The 16,737-nt window shown below is 39.0% G+C and overlaps 1 protein-coding gene and 1 pseudogene across 2 annotated transcripts in view; one reads left to right on the forward strand and one right to left on the reverse strand.

Moving 5' to 3' along the window:
* KYNU (kynureninase) overlaps window positions 1-16,737 on the forward strand; it is a 154,949-nt gene that overhangs the window by 25,876 nt on the left and 112,336 nt on the right. Inside the window, exon 1 of one of the 2 annotated variants that reach the window (XM_023730210.1) lies at window positions 10,685-10,952. The exons of the other annotated variant lie outside the window; for it this stretch is intronic. The gene's annotated coding sequence lies outside the window, so the exon portion shown is untranslated. Of the gene's footprint in view, window positions 1-10,684; window positions 10,953-16,737 lie in introns of those variants that run through there. 2 annotated transcript variants of the gene reach the window in all.
* Window positions 11,457-13,661, reverse strand: LOC105756218 (RNA-binding protein EWS pseudogene; annotated as a pseudogene).

The following is a 16,737-nucleotide window of genomic DNA, read 5'->3' on the forward strand; positions in this document are numbered from 1 at the left end:
CTTTTATTTCTCTAGGATATATTCCTAGGAGTGGGATTGCATTTTGTAGTGCTTTTTATTTGTAGTGTTGACTTTGTCTTTGTTCCTCTTACTCTTCTGTGCTGAGTTCCTTTTGTTTGTGAATTTTTTTTTCATGTCTTTTGTTTTTGTAGGTTTTGTTTTTACTAAGACTTTATGTTTTTCTTCATTTTGATGAGTAGGTTTGTTAACTTTCTTTGTGCTTACCTTGAAATTTGCCCTTATCTTCCTAGATTTGAACCAGTCTATTATCACTTGGTATCGCTTGACTTCCTCTCCATTAGAAGGTTCTATATCTACACCGTTTATTCCCTCTTTTATTGTTCTGATGCTGTTGTCATTTACAGATCAACCTCTCTGGTTCCCTGTTGTAATTCTTTTGGTTTTGCATAGTCCTTAAGAGTTCATTTCCTAGGTTGGTATCTGGCTAGTACAATCCTGTGTCCTAGATTCAGCCTGTGGTCTGATGTTGTTTGTTCTCAGTTCGAAGGACTCCCTTTAATAAGTCTTTAAGATTATATTGTGGCCTATTAACAATTCTTTCAACAGCTTAATACTACTGAAGTCTACTTGGTTGTAGCCAAGTTAGTAATGTGAATAGACTACTTTCTTTTATTAGATAAGTATAGATGCATAATGCCCATCCCTAAAATATTCTCTAGTACAGGTCCTACTAAACAGTTAATTTTTATGAGAGTATTATCATCAGTTGAAGCATGTCTATGTATTCAAATTCTTTCACTGAGTTTACTATCTAGGCCTTACAGATAGCCTCTGTTATTATTTATTTCATCTTTTTGTGGCTTTCCGTGAACCATGGTGATTTGGGATCCTGTGTCTACAAGTATATTTTCACATTTACATTTATCTCTAGGAATGGCCATAATCACATATGGGCAATTGTCCCCAGCTTTGGCCAGTAGATGGAGACTGCTGTTTCCCCATAAGGTGATTAAGTGTCCTTGCTCAAGCTTCCTTCTGCTTCTGGTGGTATTTAATATGGATTCTGTATTTCTACTAATAAATTCTCTATTTTGGCCCTTTTCTCTCCTTCTGAATTCTCTACAAGGGATATGATCATTCTTTCTCCTTCTGAATTCTCTATTTGGGTTTTAGTAATTATTTTCCCTCCAGAACTCCTCTTGAATTCTAGTTAGAGCAACTAAACTCACTTGTATATGTGTGATCCCCCATTCTTCCCTATCACCTTCTCTGTTGCTATCTGTTGTTACCTGGTTGTATTGGTCTGGGTTGATTCCAATCTGGATTAAAAGGAGGTCTCTTGGGTTTAAAGTTGGAGTTAAACTTATTGTTGGATCTGAATTTAAAATTGGCTTTAAAAGCATGTTTGCCTTGGCTTTACTCATCAACTGTTGTAACTAAATCCATTAGGTTGTTTGCTCCTGGGAATATAGTAAATAGTGCAGTTCTTTCTTGTGGGAGTGCTGACCTAAGAATTATTTTTTTAATTTGATCTGTAATTCAGCGTCTAATGGGTTATTGGCTGTTCTGTCACAGATCATTGTCAGTAAGCCTAGCTTTATTAGGATATTTGTGGCTTCTTCTGCAGTTGTCCTCTATCACATCTTTACGGCCATTGAGTTCGGGAGAAACCATCTGCTTTTCCAGGAGAAACCATCTGCTTTTCCAGGCTTTTGCCACCCAGCAAACAATAATCTTTCCATATCTGTTTGGTTTTCCCCTAAAGCTCCTAATTGTTCACTTAGTCTACCATCATTGGCGATTGCACCCAGTTGTATTATTTCATCAACAGTGAGATTTAAGTTTCTTCTACCCTTTGAGCAAAGTTCTAAAGTCATTGCGTTTTGGTGGGAAGTGCCTGTTTGTTGGAATTCTTATCTAAGTTTAATTATTTTCTGTCCTGTAAATTCTGTTTGTTCTGTAACTCTGACGAGGTCCTTATCAGCAATTTGTCAGTTGTCATAGGACGTGCTATTCAATTATTTATTTAGTAACATGCACAAATAATATTCTCTATGAATTTTATAAAGTGAACACATCTGTGTAACAAGATGCTAGATCAAGAAACAAACCATTACCAGTACCCAGAAGAGACCTTTGTACCTGGAAGAGTGCTTTGAACTCTCTTCGAGTTGCTATCCCCTTAAGGGTAACCATCATCCTGACTTTTATAGCCTATATTGGAATATCAATTCTTCATATTTTGATCTAAAACCCACTCATATTCAAGGATCCAAACATATGAATATGGGCTAATCTATCTGAATGCCACAATTTAAATATATTTTATATACTTTCATATTTTTTTTTCCTACTAATAGCCATATTTCAGTCATTTGAACAAGACACAGTTAAACTGGTCTTTTTTCTCTTTAATTATCCACTGTTCCTATTAAGGCTGCAAGTTTCTACCTACCTTCTGTGGGTGGTAGTTCCAAGGTCAATTCAGTTTTTCAAAGCCTTTGAAGTACTATTTTGGTCTGTCCTGTGAGTATGGCAGACAGTGGCCGATTTGGAAGCTAGGTTCCATTCTCAAAGCTTTTGTTACGCTGTTTAGTGTCAGATCCATGCAGGTATAATGCAGGGGTGAGCCCAGGAGTTCATATACAACTTTATAGGATCATTTTCTTGACCTTCCTCTTCGTTTCAACCTCCCTAGAAGCCGTCTTCATTTTCCTCTGTCTAGAAAACTGAGAAGGTTTAATTTGCTTTTTTGGCCATGCACTTTCTATGACAGTGCCTGCCTCTGGACCAAGAGACAATAGGATAGAAAGAAAACAAAAACAAGGTTTCCCACAATCTAGGAACCACCATTCCTCTGGTCAGAGAGAAGGATTCTCTTCCTCAAAGTTCTGGGTGCTTGTGAAGTTACTGATGCTGTAACCGTCCCCGTTGTCACAGGATTGACTGTTGGCTAGCATGGAAGAGAGGAGAAAAAGAAAACACATAGAACTACGCCCCCCACCTCGGCTCCCCACCAGCCACCGGCCTTCAGGGGCCTCTCTCTACTCGTTTGATCAGAAATAAGGATACTGGAGCTTTTTCCAGCCCACAACCACTGGGAATAGGAAGGGATATCTGGAGTATCTGGCTATCATTGAATATGAGACAGGACATACCAGAGAAAGGAAGGGAAATAAGAAATTCAATGCCAGTTTAGTGATATTCAAGTTCTGGTTTTCTCCTCAATACACATTTTCCATGCAATCTGTTCAGGGTTTTTAGTTACATTTATTGAAATAAACAGAGTGGATTGAGCTTATGGCATCCTGACCAGAACTGAAACTGCCCCTTAGGGATTTTAAGATACAGTACTATCTACATTATACAGGGAAAGAGAATGAGTCCTGGCTCCATTGGTTTGCTTTTGGAGAGTATTTGTTGATAATACACTGACCTATATCCTTAGAGGACTGTGGTCTTAGACATATGTGGACATAACCATAAATCCTCGTTCAGCATTCTTTCAAATTGCCAAAATCCAATTCAATAATGTCAAAACATAGAACAATCACATTAGTACTGCAAATATTAAGATTTAGATAATTAGACAGTCAGGTCTTACCCTACAAACTCATACTAGAACTTGTAATTTTCTTAATTTTAGCAGGGCTCAAAATAATCAAAACTCAAATGAAACAAACACAGCTGGAATTTCCATGCATTCTATTGCTAATTATAACACAATCAGTAACAATCCCATATTCACCAAGCCTTGAAAACTTGCGTATCTTTGGAAAGGATATTTTCTTTTATGTTGAAAAAAAAAATTAAGTCCATACTATATTGAAATTTTAGTCTAGGATTTTTAATTAGAACAGCACTTGAATAATGCTTCTATACCCACATGTATCTCATGGCCTTCCAGTAGGGTTACATCCATTCATACGCATCTAGAGGAACCAAAAAACACACCTGTTGCCATCCAGTCAATCCCAACTCATAACAACCCTATAGAACAGATTAGAACTTCCCCATTGGGTTTTCAAGGCTGTAAATCTTTACGGAAACAGACTGCCACATCTTTCTCCCACAGAGTGGCTAGTGGGTTTTGAATTGCCAACTTTTCAGGTTAGCAGTCAAGTGTTTAACCACTGAGCCAATAGGCCTCCTCATCTAGAGGAAAATACCTCTTAATTATGAATTCTTTTGAAACCAGTACCTTCCTACTAGAGGTTAACTTCCACAAAGTGTTTTTGTTTGTTTGTTTTTGCTCCACACCTTCAGGCCAAGAAGTTGTCATAAAAAGCCCCAAAATTTCAACAACTAATCCCAGGACATTATTTACCAAAGCAGCTTTTGAACATTCAAACTCTTCCATAGCTCTGATTCAGCTCTGTTTCTCCGTGTGAAGTTGTGCCTTCGACATCTCTTGGCGTATAAAAAGCAGGAAATGGAGCCCTCGTGGTGCAGCAGTTAAGAGATCGGTTCCTAAACAAAAGGTCGGCAGCTCAAATCCACCAGGTGCTCCTTGGAAACCCTAAAGGACAGCTCTACTCTGTCTTATAGGGTTGTTATGAGTAGGAATTAACTTGACAGTAATGGGCTTGGTTCTTGGTTTGTTGAACTTAAAAAGAAGGAACATTAATTAAAAAACAATTTTAAAGTAGAATATGGCAACAAACTGATCTTTCAATCTAATGAATAATCTAAGTGATAATTGAATAATTGATAATTGAACAATCTAATTGATAATATTCCAAAAATACACATTAATTAGATTTTTAAAGACTGAAAATTGTTTTGCAATGCCAAAAGGAAATATATAGACATTTCTCACACTGACACTCCCCTTGAATGCCGGTTTATATGTATACAACAGCCCTGAAGCCTGGCATAGATATCAAAGAAACACAAAGAAGAAAAGACAAAATATTCATGTGTGCTCTCCCTGATAACTGATAAGCAAACTCATTAAAATCTGAACTCTTTTTTATAAGTAACGATTTTGTTTTAGAAAATATTTTTTACACAGAGAAGCCATCTTAAGAATTTTTGGAACTTACGTTTGCCTTTTGATCAAAACAAGTTTCTTCTACATTTCCTCTTTAATTTGTAAAAGGAAAAAAAAATAGTTATATTCCCTGTTTAAAACTCATACGTGTTTTTAATACGAACTTGTTTATTGCATGTGCTTGTTTAGGAGTTAGAAGTATACTGAGATTTTTATTCTTTTAGCTCTTGCGGCAACTAGAGTGGGTCGTTTACCTGTGTCCTAAAGCGGCCTTAACTATGTGTTTCATAATGTGAAAAGCACTGGAAATTTTTGCTCTAGAATGATTTCACAAGTGTTTTATTACCGAATCTTGAATTATTTATAATGGACTAATTAAATTATAATAACCATATGCTATATTAGGTTGATGATAAGCTATATTCTATGACTTTGGGTAATTCAATTAAACTTGAGGAATCTCAGTTTTCCTTTTTTTAAAAAATTGTGGTTTGTTTTTAATAAAAAAGTCCAGACCTGATGTGTGGTCATACATTGAAACTAGTTGATGGGATTTTAGAACAATGCCTGTGCCCAAGCCCTACACCAGGCCAATTAAATTAGAATTTGAGTCAGGCGCAGGCACTGGTATCATTTCAAGCTGTTAATGTTATGAACGAGTAGGCGAATCTAAATAAGATATATAAAAATCTCTTTATTTATAAAATTTTTTAAAAATAATTTCATTAATAGATGATCATGACTAGATTAAAAAGTAACATGTCTTTAAATACATGATTTTGAGATGAGTGGTAGTTTACCCCTTTCAAACACAAATATTTAGGACTAGTATCTAACAATGTATTTCCCATTAGTGTCATATTTGGCCAACTTTAATGATATTAATTGGATGCACCAAACATTTATTGAGTGTGTATTTTGTGCAAGGCCTTATAGCAGGGAATCAATATATGAACAAAACATAAAACTTTTCTCGAAGATATTAAAATAGTTACAACACAGAAGCTAAAAAGTAGCTTCATTGGTATAACCAAAACCAAACCAAACCCATTGCCATTGAGTCTATTCCAACTCATAATGATCCTATAGGACAGAGTAGAACTGCCTCATATGGTTTCCAAGGCTGTAATCTTTATGGAAGCTGACTGCCACACGTGGAGCAGCTGGTAGGTTTGAAATTCTGATCTTTCAGTTAGCAGCCAAGCATTTAACCACTGCATCGCCAGAGATCCTTTCATTGGTATATCAATGAATACATTAACAAGAGCTGTTTCTTTTGGATTAAGTGAACCCAGTGAAAAGTAGCAGAGCTATATCACTTGGGGAAAACCCTGCTTGAGAAGTCGGCTTGTTGGATTATAGTAACTTCAGCAGAAAGAGGCTAGAAGTGTACTGCAAAAGGTGGGAGGTGTGGTAGTGTGTCGGATCATAAGACATCAGCTGAAGTGTGCATTAACTACTGCAGGGAACTGGAGGTTGCAACAACAAAAAAAGTACTTCGCAAAGGAAAGACCTAACACAAAGTCACCGAAGTCAGATCGCAACAGTGCTAGTCAATTAAGGCTTTCTTGCATTTCTCCCTTACTCCCTTGGAGGAATTTGAACCAGCAGTCATGAGGAACAAGAAAACAAGCCACAACTGACAGCTCCTCTGTTACAAACTGCAGTTTCTTAAATTTAGGTCAGGCCTGAGCTGAAGATGGTGAGACGTTTTGAATTTGAAGGTATATTGTAATTTTTTTTTAATGATTTTTTATTTTGTTGTTGTTGAGAATATACACAGCAAAACATTCACCAATCCAACTGTTTCTAAATGTACAATTCGGTGATATTGATTATAGTTTCTGAGGTGTACAACCTTTCTCACTCTCCTCTTCTGAGTTGTTCCTCCCCCATTAACGTAAATTTCCTGCCCCCTTAGTTTCACATCTAATCTTTCTAGTTGCTGTTGTCAATTTGGTCCCACGTAGATAGTTCTTAAGAGAGCATAAGGCTCAGAGCAGACATTCTTCACTAGTTAAGCTAAACTGTTGTTTGGTGTAAGAAGAATTCGGGGGATATTTTTGGTTTAAGGTTTAAAGATTATCTCAGGGCAATAGTTTTGGTATTTATCCAGCCTTCATGACTCCAGAAAGTCTGCATTCCATGGGAAATTAAAATTCTGTTCTGCATTTTCCCACTTTTGATCAGGAATCTTCTATAGAATCTTTAATCAGAATGTTCAGTAATGATAGCTGGACACCATCCAGCTCTTCTGATCTCATGGCAAAGGAGCCAATTGTTCCTGAAGGAAATTAGCCACACATTCCGTTTTCTCCTCCTATTCCTGATTCTCCTTCTTCCTCTGTTGTTCCCTGCCAATAGACACCAATTGCTGTGCCTTAGATGGTTGCTTGCAAGCATTAAGACCCCAGGCACTATGGAACAAACTAGGAGGTAGAACATAAGCACTAAACATGCTATGAGACCAATTAACTGGGATGTCCCAACACCATGATCCTAAAACTCCAAACTAAGGAACCAAATCCCATGAGGCGTTTGGTTGTACATAAGCACATAAGTAGCCTCAGCAGCTACTCTTTTTTTTGGTCATTGTTTTTGTAAATAGATCCATCACACAGCTTTTGCCAATTTAACATTTTATAGGTGTACGAGTTATTGACAGCAATTACAATAATCAGCTGTGCAACCCTACCCTTAATCCGTGCAATTTTACCATCACTTCAAATGAAAATTCAGTACTCAATAAGCAATAACCCCTCTGTCTACCTCCCACCGGCCTCTGATAACCACTAGTAAACTTTGTTCTTTATACTTTTGTGTTTTCTTGACTTTTTTATAACTAAGGTCATACAATATTTGTCCTTTTGTGATTGACTTATTTCACTCAGGATAATGTTTTCAAGCTCCATCATTACTGTAGCATGTATCCAGACTTTATTACTCTTACTGGCTGAGTAGTATTCCATTGTATGTACCATATGTTGTTTATTCATTCATCTGTCGGGGGGCATTTAAGTTGTTTCCATCTTTTGGTTATTGTGAACAGTGCTGCAGTGAACACTGGTGTACAAACCTCTTTCTGAGTCTCTGCTTTCAAGTCTTTTGGGTATATACCTAGGAGTGGAACTTTCATTTATATATAAGAAACAAAAATGAAACTGGTTCTCAGGTTGAACATGAAACCTATAAAGGAATCACATAAATACATAAGTAAGGTCCTGAGTGATGGTAACATTTCTGATGCATCCCAATGTTTCTCAGAAGCAATCAAGTGAGGTTTCCAGAGTCATGAGCAAGGAATTATTCTGTAGTCTTTGCCAAGAAAGGAGACTTCTGGAAGCATGACTCTAAAACTTTTGACTTACGGCCTAAACAGGGTAAAGCCTGATTGCAGAAAGCTGAAACTTTTGAATTTTTGAACAGTTTGAAGTCAAGTGAATATTTAAGAAAGGGCAATAACATGAAGCAAGTATTTCTAGCTCAGAGAGGGTTTATAGAAGATGAAGACGGCTGAGAGAGAAAATTCACAAACACTTTCAATATGTCCAATCTGTGCTAGAAGTTAAAGAGTGACCTTAACACAAGGATCAGCAACCTCTTTTTTATAATAAAGTTTTATTAGAATACGGCTATGTTCATTCATTTATGTATTGTCTATGACTGGTCTCCTGATACAATGACAAAATTGAATCGTCGCTACAGAGACCACTTAGGTTTAGGCCTGCAAAACCTAAAATAGTTACACTGCTCTTTGCAGAAAAAAGTTTGCCATCCCTAGGATGAGAACATTACTACTTGGGGATCTTGGCTACTGGGAACTAATAAAGCAGATGCAACAAATGACCTTATTTGGACATGAAACCACAAAATCCACAGATCATGACACCTCTTAATGTCTTCTTAGAGTAGATTCAGACAATATGTATTAGAGGGAAGAAATTGAGGTACCTCATACACCTCTTCTTCCCAAAAATGATACCAAGCCAGAGCTAATGGAAGAAGACCTTCCAGAGAACAGCAAAGGCATTAAAAGAAAAAGAGTTGGAAAATGATGCCTATAAGAAATCGGTCACAGCTTGAAGCATTATGACTTCCGAAAGATTTTGGAACCCACTGAAAAGACATAATGTGCTAAGCAAGCAGAGGTTTACTTTGAAAAGGGAGATTGTGGTAAGTTCCATAACCTTGAAAAAGTCGTTAAAGTGAGGGGGAGAAACAAGAGGACTATCGACACGTTGCAAAAGTGTGTGCCCAAACTGACAACTCCTACTTCAAAGAAGAAAAATAAGAAGGAGGCTATCATTTCTACAATAAATATTTTGGCAGAAAACCAAACCCTGGGTATGCTAAAATTTGTCAACAGACAGAAAATATCCTGAAGAACGAGAATGACTGATAGGCATAAATCCTCACTTGTCTTTGAAAGAAAAGAATAAATGCAATGAATATTTTCACAAAGGAGATTTCCCCCAGTCCATAAGCATTAAATATTAAACAAAAGCCTTCCAAAAAAAGCCACAAGACGCTGAGTTGTACAATAGCCATGAAGCTGACATTGAAGGACTGTGAAGTATGTACACACCTGAAGCTCAACCAGTCTCGGGGTTATACCCAGAAAGCAGAATCTCTAGAATCCATGAACAACTATATGAAAGACATGGATGTCTTTCAGAAGACTCTAAACCTAGACTCCAGCTATAAGGAAGCAGCATATGGCTATTAGTAGTGATTGATGTCTCAATACAACTGACATGACAATCTTGAGGATAGGAAAAAAATGAGTCATGATTGACCTGAAGTTCAGCAAATAATCCTCCTGGTACAAATACAGAAAAAGCCCCAGGCACTTCGGGAACATGGAAGAAATCCTGTGATTGCAGACATTTCAGAAGCTAATAGATATGAATCTGATCACCATTTGATAATGCTATGTTCAATCTCCCTTCCTTACCCCTCACCCCTTCACTTATGGAATACGTTGCTGGGCCTGTAGCAAGAAGAAAGGAGCAAAAGAGAGAGAAGGGGATAAAGGGAGAATGGCTTGATCCACATAATTATAAATATCTATGTGGACGATACATACTTTGTACAACTGCTGTGTGAGGGCCATCTTAGTACACTCAAGAGGTCTTTACCACTGATATTTACAATGAAATATCGCATGAAGCTTACTGCTGTCACCTGAATTCTATACATGTTTTCTGTCCTCCTCCAAAGGTATCATTGCTACTTTTCCTCATAGTTAGTCATTTGCAGGGGGGGAGGTGCAGTGGGCAAATATAAAGATGGGGGATTGTTATTCCAATCTCATGTCCCAGTGGTCTTTCTCACATTACTAACTCCATGCCCCCTTTTCTCCAAGAAAACAAGCCTTTCTGGCAATGCTATGAGACAGAGAGAGAGACGGTGGGAGGGAGGAAGGAGAGGAAGAAGAGGAAAATTAATCTGTAATATCCACAAGTGTGGAGCCTGCAGAGGATATCATCACCCAGATGGGTGAATGGGGTTTAAGTAAAACTTGTCGAAGGGCAGTTCTGTGAGACAAAGTTCATTTATGACTTCTTCTGCAGAGACCAAGGGCAAAATAAACTAGTTCCAAGTGTTTATAAGAGTTAAAAAGAGGGAGAGGTCACAATGGGAAAGAGGAACTTTTATTTGATGCAATTAAAAAGTCATTCTCATTAATATTTTCATAATGGTTATATTACAGTAATGGGTACAGTTCACTGTTTCATCCTGAAGGTGTAAAAAATGTTACAGCTCTTTGTTTTAAAAAAAAAACAAAAATGGAATCAAATTGGACACCTAACAAACATGATGAAAAATCTTGGTTCATTTATTTTGAAGTTTCCCTTCCCTCTTCTTAGGGTGCCAAAGCTTTTGGAGATGGTGTGACACATGATGAGCTCTCCTACTTCCTCTTTGGCCCAGTGGGTACGACTATTTGAGGACAGGTGGCTCCGTTGAAGTCTTACGGAAGATACCTATCCATAAAGTTGGTTTACATGCTTTTCTTTCAGTCCTTAGCACCCTCTTCCCTGTTTTTTGTTAGAGCTCTATGCTGCCAAGAGTTTAAAAAAAAAAAAAAAGTTGCCATCTCATTGATTCCGATTCATAGTGACCCTGTCGGACAGAGTAGAACTGCCCCACAGGGTTTCCTGAGAGTGGCTGGTGGATTCAAACTGCCGATTATTTGGTTAGCAGCCTGGGCTCTCAACCACTGCACCACCAGGGCTCCAGGCAAAAGTATAGACTTTTAATAATAAACTCTCATTTTGCTAGCACAAGAGAAGCATAGGCTCCAAGGTTTAAAGCCCTGCTTGTCTTTCACATTATGAAGATCACATGGGACTGGGGAGTGATGGGGGAGTAGTGAGTTATCTTTTCATTCTTTTTTTTTAATAAACATTTGGAATTTTATTAAAAAAGAAAAAATCACAACCATCAACAATGTTACATTTAGAGGCCCTCTCAGTTCTCCATGACACTGAGCATGCTCGCAAGGGGTTCCTACTGGTTTAGTCTTAGTTAAACAACCGTCTTACCTTTAAAAGGAAAACAAAAAACAAAAAAACTCGGCACACTACCATTTAACTTGTGTAATGTTTCTCCAAAAATGGTGAAAAATACTGAAGTACAGACAAGGAACATAATCATAATATTGTAGCCAACATCATAAACATGGAATTATAAATTTAAAACATTTTCTGGTTTAAAAAATAAATCTGGTAGTCAATGCAGCTCTGCAGGGTCTTGTCTAGCAGGGCAAGTCTCTGTGCTCCTGGCGGTTCTCGCCTTTATCCATTTTGCCAGGTTCTTCACATCCTCCTCTTCTTCCTCCTATCTGTTCCATAAAAGGTCCAGGGGGCCCCCCAGGACCACTTCATCTTCCTCCACCAAACCCATGACCTGGCCACCACAGAAGCCACCTCTCTCTCCACCATGGCTACCTCTGAGTATTCCACGGGGATCGCCACAGTCCATGATGCTACCTTTCCCACCCCATATGTCACCTGGGCTGCCTCTGCTACAGTCACAACCCAGGGGTGGGAAGGGTGATGGGAGGAAGCCTTCAGGCTTAAGGACCTTACACTAGTTGCATTCTGTTCTCTAGGCAAAGTTCTGGTTTCCACAACCCAGATTGGGGCACTGCCAGTCTCTAGCTTGGTGCTGGACATTTCCTCCTCCAGATGGGTTTCTTCGGGAACTTCGTAGTCCTCTTGGGGGAGAGCATCCTCTATCTCCTCCACTGCCTCCCATTTGACCCATGCGTCCCCCAGGACCTCCTGGACCCCGTGGACCTCCACGGAGTGGCAGTGGCATCCCCTCTGCCTTCACAGGGTGGCATTCTGCCCCACATGCTGTTCATGGGAGGTTTCTTCCAAGCAAGAGAGACTTTAAGCTTGCTCCCTTGGAAATCTTTCCCATCAAACCACCCCACGGCAGCCTGGGTCTTCATAGGACACTGTGGCATCACCTTTGGGCTTCCCAGTTTTCTTGTCCAGGTAGATATAGATCATGGGTTACCCAGTTCTCTTGTTCATCTTAACAACCCCACACTGCTTAAAAGAGTCTGTCAGATCATCTAGAGTCACATTGTCATTTAATTCTTGCACATAAATCACACTGTTGTCAGAGTCTTCATCTGGATCTACAGGTGGGTCTAAATCAAGATCTGGTCCTTCATCCATGGGTCCACCAGGCTTATTAAAGCCACCTCACTCTCTAGCGCTGCCCATTCCACCATGTCCTCCTCGTTGCCTACCTCTACTCTTGTCTCCATGATCAAATCCCTCTCTTCCCCTGCACTGGTCAACAGGGCCACTCATGCTCTGGTTCTCTCCTGGTCTGGAAAATCCTACAGACTCCTGCCCATAAACACTCATGCTACTGGGGTGGTCCTATCGGAATAAACTCTGCTGCCCATAGCTGCCACTCTGTTGGCTATATTGACTTGGAGCCTGGCTATAGGATCCAGTTTGGGGAAGAGGGGGTAACTTGTGGACAACTGCTGCCTATAGCTGCTCTGTTGCCCATAGCTACTCTGCTGTCCATAGCTGCTCAGCGTCCCATAGGTGTTCTGCTGAGAGTAACTGCTCTGATCATAGCTAGTTGGCTGTGAAGAGGAATAGCTCTTAGGATGGAGGTGCAGTGACTGGCTGCATGGGGTTGCTCCCAGGAACTTGGGGATTAACTGTAGTCACTCTGTCCATACTGCACGCTGGGCTGGTAGTAACCTCTGTGCTAGACTGAGGTTGACTAGTCTTAGCAGCCTCGCTACCATGCTGCGGTCTTGCAGGTGTGGTGGCTGCTGGCTGCTGCCCATATGCCACATAGGCAGGCTGAGTGCCATATGCTAACTGAGCTGCGTACGAGGCCTGGTTAGTGGTCACCATAGCAGTGGTGGTATCATAAGCACCAGTGCCATGCCCCAGACAGCCTGGCTGTAGGTCTTGGGGGCAGCTGGAGTAGTATAACCAGTAGGAAGCTGTCCATAAGAAGTTGCATAGGCGGTCTGCCCATAGGCTGCAGTGGTCTGAGCCTGGGTATAGCTGACATCAGTGGACTGTCCATAGGTTCCACAACTTTGTTGCCCAAATGCCTGGATGGTCTGTGCATATCCTTGAGTGGGCTGGGCAGTGGAAGCACTGTAGCTCCACTGGGCTGCAACTTGGCTGTACATACTGTAATCCTTGGACATCATTTTCTCTCCTTCCTCCTCGTTCTCTCCCTTTTTTTTTTTTAAAGAAAAAAAACTTTATTTTAGGATAGTTTTAGATGTGTAAAAAAAATTGGGATATCATACAGAGTTCTCATATACCCCACACTCAGTTTCCCTATTATTAACATCTTATATTAGCATGGTACATTTGTTGCAATTAATGAACTAATATTGATTCATTATTATTAACTAAAGTTAATTCAGATTTCTTCAGTATTTACCTAATGTCTTTTCTGTTCCAGGATCCCACATTACATTTATTTATTTATTTTTATTTCTTTGCACCGATTTGCTCCTATTATTCATTGTGTGTGTGTGTGTGTGTGTGTGTGTGTGTGTGTGTGCTTTAGGTGAAAGTTTACAGCTCAAGTTAATTTCTCACACAAAAATTTATACACATTATTTTGTGACATTAGTTGCAATCCCCACCATGTGACAGCACACTCCGCCTTCCCACCCCGGCTTCCCTGTGTCCATTTGACCAGCTCCTTGTCCATTACCTAGTTACTGTCTTCTCCTCCCCGTCCCCTCCACCCTCGTAACCATCGAAGAATGCTTTTTGATGTGTTTAAACCTTTTCTTGAGTTCTTAAAATAATGGTGTCATACAAGATTTGTCCTTTTGTGACTAATTTCTCTCAGCATGATGCCCTCCAGATTTATCCATGTTGTGAGATGTTTCACAGATTCATCATGTTCTTTATCATTACATAGTATTCCACTGTGTGTATGTACCATAATTTGTTTATCCATTCATCTGTTAATGGGCATTTAGGTTGTTTCCATCTTTTTTCTATTGTAAACAGTGCTGCAATGAACATGGGTGTGCACATGCCTATTCGTGTGATGGCTTTAAGGAAGCCCGAAATTGTTTTCCAAAGTGGCTATACCATTTTACACTCCCGTCAGCAGTGAATAAGAGTTCCAATCTCTCTACAACCTCTCCAATATTTATCATTTTGTGTTTTTCAGATTAGTGCCAGCCTTGTTGGGTTGAGATGGTATCTCATTGCAGTTTTGATTTGCATTTCTCTAACGGCTAACGATCATGAGCATTTCCTCATGTGTCTGTTAGCCGCCTGAATGTCTTCTTTGGTGAAATGTCTGTTCATATCCTTTACTCATTTTTTAATTGGGTTATTTGTCTTTTCGTTGTTGAGTTGTTGTAGTGTCTTGTAGATTTTAGAGATTAGGCCCTTCTTGGATATGTCCTAGCCAAAATTTTTTTTCCAGTCTGTAGGTTCTCTATTCTTTTAGTGAAATCTTTTGATGAGCGTAAGTATTTGATTTTTAGGAGCTCCCAGTTATCTAGTTTCTCTTCTGGTGTTTGTGAATTGTAAGTTATTGTTTGTATAGTATTTATGCCATGTATTATGGCTCCTAGCATTTTCCCTATTTTTTCTTCCATGATCTTTATCGTTTTAGATTTTATATTTAGGTCTTTGATCCACTTTGAGTTAGTTTTTGTATATGGTGTAAGGTATGGGTCCTGTTTCATTTTTTTACAGATGAACATCCAGTCATGCCAGCACCATTTGCTAAAGAGACTGTCTTTTCCCCATTTAACGAACTTTGGCCTTTGTCAAATATCAGCTGCTCATAGGTGGATGAATTGACGTCTGGGTTCTTAATTCTGTTCCATTGGTCTATGTGTCTGTTGTTGTACCAGTACCAGGCTGTTTTGACTACCATGCGGGTATAATAGGTTTTAAAATTAGGCAGTGTGAGGCCTCCCACTTTGTTCTTCTTCAGTAATGCTTTACTTATGCAGGATCTCTTCCCTTTCTGTACGAAGTTAGTGATTTGTTTCTCCATCTCATTAAAAAATGCCGTTGGAATCTGGATTGGGATTGCATTGTATCTGTAGATTGCTTTGGGTAGAATTGACATTTTCACAATGTTGACTCTTCCTATCCATGAGCAAGGTATGTTTTTCTGCTTATGTAGGTCTCTTCTGGTTTCTTGCAGTAGTGTTTTGTAGTTTTCTTTGTATAGGTCTTTCACTTCTCTGGTTAGTTGTATTCCTAAGTACTTTATCTTGTTGGGGGCTATTGTAAATGGCATTTGGTGATTTCCTTTTCGAAATTTTCTTTGTTGGTGTAGAGAAATCCAACTGATTTTTGTATGTTTATCTTGTATCCTGATACTTTGCTGAGATCTTCTATTAGTTGCAGTAGTTTTCTTGTGGATTCTTTGGGGTTTTCTGTGTATAACAACGTATTATCTGCTAATAGCGGTACTTTCATTTCTTCCTTGTCAGTCTGGATGCCCTTTATTTCCTTCTCTTGCCTTATTGCTCTGGCTAGGACCTCCAGCACAATGTTGAATAAGAGTGGTGATAATGGGCATCCTTGTCTGGTTTCTGTTCTCAAGGGGAATGCTTTCAGTCTTCTCTCTGTTTAGAATGATGTTGGCTTTTGGTTTTATATAAATGCCCTTTATTATGTTGAGGAATTTCCCTTCTATCTCTATTTCGCTGAGAGCCTTTATCATGAATGGGTGTTGGACTTTGTCAAATGCCTTTTCTGCATCACTTGATAAGATGATATGGTTCTTATCTTTTGTTTTATCTATGAGATGTATTACACTGATTGATTTTCGAATGTTGAACCATCCCTGCATACCTGGTATGAATCCCACTTGGTTATGAAGAATTATTTTTTTGATATGCTGTTGAATTACATTGGCCAGAATTTTGTTGAGGATTTTTGTGTCTATGTGCATGAGGGATGTTGGTCTGTAATTTTCTTTTTTTGTGATGTCTTTACTTGGCTTTGGTATCAGGGTTATGCTGGCTTCATAGAATGAGTTCTGGAGTATTCCTTCCATTTTGTATGCTATGAAACCCCTTTAGTAGTATTGGTGTTAACTCTTCTCTGAAAGTTTGGTAGAATTCTCCAGTGAAGCCGTCCAGGCCAGGGCTTTTTTTGTTGGGAGTTTTTTTTATAATCCCTTCAATCTCTTTTTTTGTTATGGATGTATTTAGCTTTTCTACCTTAGTTTGTGTTAGTTTAGGTAGGTAGTGTGTTTCTGGAAATTTGTCCATTTCCTCTAGGTTT

The sequence above is a fragment of the Trichechus manatus genome, unplaced genomic scaffold (genome assembly GCF_000243295.1).
Source record: "Trichechus manatus latirostris isolate Lorelei unplaced genomic scaffold, TriManLat1.0 scaffold00033, whole genome shotgun sequence".
Classification (NCBI taxonomy): domain Eukaryota; kingdom Metazoa; phylum Chordata; class Mammalia; order Sirenia; family Trichechidae; genus Trichechus; species Trichechus manatus.